At 39.4% G+C, this 4,035-nt stretch overlaps 1 pseudogene; it reads left to right on the forward strand.

Annotated features, from left to right (window-relative positions):
- Window positions 1-1,882: 1,882 nt before the first annotated feature.
- Window positions 1,883-4,035, forward strand: part of LOC102821984 — a 129,650-nt pseudogene continuing 127,497 nt past the window's right edge.

Consider the following 4,035-nt stretch of genomic DNA (forward strand, 5'->3'; position numbering starts at 1 on the left):
TACATACTGTGGTTGGTTGATGATGCATGGAGGGGATTGTAACCATGGCAATGAAATGATATAATATAGGAAAATGTAAAACTGTTTTCCCGTGTAAACTATCACATAATTCACAATAAAACATTAGAAAAGGGGAAAAAAAGAAAATTAAATGATTTTAGAAGATGACTAATTAAGCTTTATTACTACTTGAAAGGCATGTATAATAACTGACCATAGAATTTATTCCATCATTAATTTAGGGCTTTTTTTATTCTAGAATTCTGAATGTACAGAAGGTGACTCAGATCTGATAAAGTATAAAGATATATATGTTTCACACTGTTTTCAGTTTTAATCCAGGATGAAAATCAAATCACATTATCCCAAATTCATGTGTTGTTGGCAATGTCAATATAACTTTGGCATATTTTTCACAATAAACTCATGAAATAAAACTTTAACAGACATCTTCACTTTAAAGGATAACAAATGAAAAATCTCCCTAAATTATAGAATTAGACTATTTCACCAAGTTTAGAGAAATAAAAGTCAAATGGCAAATCAGACTTGTGGCAATGGTGTGATTTATATAGAGGTGACCTGGCCCAGTGAAGAGTGATTCTGAAAGATGTGGACTGATTTTTTTTTCTCCTCTTTTTTTATGGTGAGGAGGTGGGAGCCAGTGAATTTAAGATGTAACTTTGAGGATTAAGATATGCCTGACCCAATCCATGGTATCGTCAATCACCTTGCTTGCATAAGAATGTTAGACTGGAGAACTGATACATTTGAATTATGGTGTTGGTGAAGAATATTGAAAATTCTGTGGGCTTCTAGAAAAACGAACAAATCTGTCTTGGAAAAAGTACAGCTAGAAACCTTCTTAGAAGCCAGAATGACTAGGCTTTGTCATACCTTGGAAATGTTATCAGAAAGAACTAGTCCCTAAAGAAGGACATCATGGTTGGTAAAGTAGAAGGTCAGCAAAAAAGGAGACGCACGATGAGATGGATTGACACAGTGGCATCAATAATGGGCTCAAACATAACAATTTTGAAAATGGTGCAGGACTGGACAATGTTTTGTTTCATTGTGTATAGAACCATCATAATTCAGAACCAACTTGACAGCACCTAACAATTGCGACAGGAAATTTAATATTCTAAAAAAAATAACAAACTCGTTATATTTATATGTGTTCTATTTTAGTTTGAAAATATAGTATACTAACAAAGAAGTTACTGAATAAGTGTAGTACATCAATACAGTGAAAAAATAGCCAACTAGTTGCATTTGTTATTGTTGTTAAGTGTCGGTGAGTCAGTTCTGACTCATAGCGATCCTGTATAGGGTTTCCAAGAAGCAGTTGGTGGGTTTGACTTGCTAAATTTGTGGTTCACAGTTCAGACTGATCCACAGAGTCACATCATATTTGTTTTATTTTAGTATACAAATATTGTATACTAACAAAGAAATCATTAAATAAATATAGTACATCAATACAATGAAATAATGCTATCATATTCTTTAGAAATATGAAGGCACGCTATTGAAATAATGGTAAATAAAAAAATCAATATATCAAATGCCATGCACGTTCACTAGTACAAGTCACTGTACAATCAGTTATGACTCATAGTAATTATAGAACTGTGTTCTGTAAGGTTTTCATAGGGCTAATTTTGGGGAGAAGTATGTAGCCAGGCCTTTCTTCTGAGGTGCCTCTTGGTGGAGCCAAACCAACCTTTCTGTTAGCAGCCTAGCACTTAACTATTTGTATCACCCAAAGACTTCATATGCATTTAAACCAAATGATTTGTTTATGGTAATACTGGTAGCTTTTATTGGGAGGATTAGCACAATGATTTTTGTATTTTTCATTATACATTTCTGTGCTATCTTGGTGGATCCAGAACCTGGGACCATGCACTCTGTTTACTCAGGTCCTTTTGGCTATATCTACAAACAGACTACTTTGTTTTTGGTCAGTCCAGGGCAGGCAACAACTGGGCCAAGGGCTACTATACAGAGGGGGCGGAATTTACTGACTCCATCTTGGATGTCGTACTGTGGAAGCCGAGAGCTGTGACTGACTGCAGGGCTACCAGATGTATCCCTCACTTGGCAGGGGCACTGACTCTGGAATGGGCACCTTTCTCATAAACAAGATCCTCAAAGAATATCCTGACCACCTTCATTGTGGTGCCCTCATCCAAAGTATCCAACATTGTGATTGAGCCCTATAATACCACCCTGTCTATCCACCAGCTGGTAGAGAACACTTACAAGACATTGCATTGATAATGAGTCCCTCTATGATATCTGCTTCTGCACCCTCAAACTGACCACATCAAACTACAGAGAGCAAAACCACCTTGGCTCAGTCACGATAAGTGGTGTCACCACCTGCATTCGCTTCCCTGGCCACCTCAAAGCCAACCTCCACAAACTAGCAGTCAACATGACGCCCTTCCCATGTCCCCACTTCTTCATGCCTGGTCTTGACCCCCTAACCAGACTTGGTAGCCAGCAGTACCCGGTCCTCACTGTGCTTAAGCTCACGCAACAGGTCTTTGACACCAAGAGCATTATGGCTGCCTGTGATACTTGTCACTGTACCTCCCTTTGGCTGCTGTCTTCCATGGGTATATGTCCAGAAGGATGTAGATGAGCAGATGATCGAGTTCAGAATAGCACCTGCTTCATGGAATTGATCCCTCAAAAACGTCAAGACATTCCACTCACTATTGTCTTTTTTATTTCTTTCCTTGTTTTATTTCCCCTGGCCAAGTGGCAGCATCAATGGACTCAAGCGTGGCAACAGTAGTGAGCTTGGCCCAGGTTTGGGCAGTATTTCGTTCTGCTGTACATAAGGTCACTATGGGTCAGTACCAACTTGATGGCACCTAACAACAAGAACAACAACAATTCTATACTTTTTAGTCCTGGTGTGGGACTGTGGGTTAATGCGTCAGACTTCAAAGACATTTGAACTGCAAGGTAGGCGGTTCAAGCTCACCAGCTGCTCCTCAGAAACCCTATAAAGGGTCGCTGTGGGTCGGAACCGACTCGATGGCACTTCACAACAACATTCTATACTTCAAATTTCTATTTGTGTTAAACTTGCTGCTTTTTCTTTTCATATTGAAAAGATGACATTCTCACAAGAAACAAAAATAAACAGAAATTGAAAAAGAAGGGGAAAAAGCCTTCATTAAGTTCTGGAAAGAAATAATTTGGTTTTGGAAAATAAAATTTCACACTATAAATCTTTTGTTATTGTTGTGGTTGCTATGTGACGTGGAGTCGGTTCCGATTCATAGCAACCCTGTATAAGGTTTCCAAGGTTGTAAATCTTTATGGGAGCAGAAAGCCTCATTTTTCTCCTGCAGAACAGCTGGTAGTTTCAAACTGCTGACCCTGAGGTTAGCAACCCGTTTCATAACCACTATGCTACCAGAGCTCCTACAAATTAATCTATAGGATTAATTGGTGTTAAGCCATCAAGCCTATTCTAATTCATCACTACCCTGTATGTATCTTAGAGTGCCACACCAGGACTCCCAGGACTCCATGTTGCTGTTGTTAAATGCCTATTCCAATTTATAGCAACCTTGTATAGGGTTTCCAAGGAGTGGCTGGTAGGTTTCAATCACCCACCTTATGGTGAGCACACCAGTGCTTATCTTACAGTGCCACACCAGGACTCCACATGAAATAAAATGTTTCTGTTCTGGTAAAATAAATGTGCTGAAGTAGGTAAGAAAATTAAGACAGAAGAAAATGGGAGGTAGTTCTTACTGCTGTTATCTGCTATTGCGTCAGCCCCTGATTCATGGTAACCCCATGTACTACAGAGGGGTTTGTTCCAGAGGGCTCTCTTGGTATCATTTTTATGGAAGCAGATTTTCATATCTTTTGACTCAAAGCCACTGGGTGGATTTGAACCACCAACCCTTGGATTAGCAGTGGATCACAGATCGTTTGTGCCACTTGGGTTCCTGGTGGTGGTGGTGGTGGTGGTGGTGGTGGTGGTGGTGGTTATGCCTGGTC

The sequence above is a fragment of the Chrysochloris asiatica genome, unplaced genomic scaffold (assembly GCF_000296735.1).
Source record: "Chrysochloris asiatica unplaced genomic scaffold, ChrAsi1.0 scaffold00149, whole genome shotgun sequence".
Taxonomy (NCBI): Eukaryota; Metazoa; Chordata; class Mammalia; order Afrosoricida; family Chrysochloridae; genus Chrysochloris; species Chrysochloris asiatica.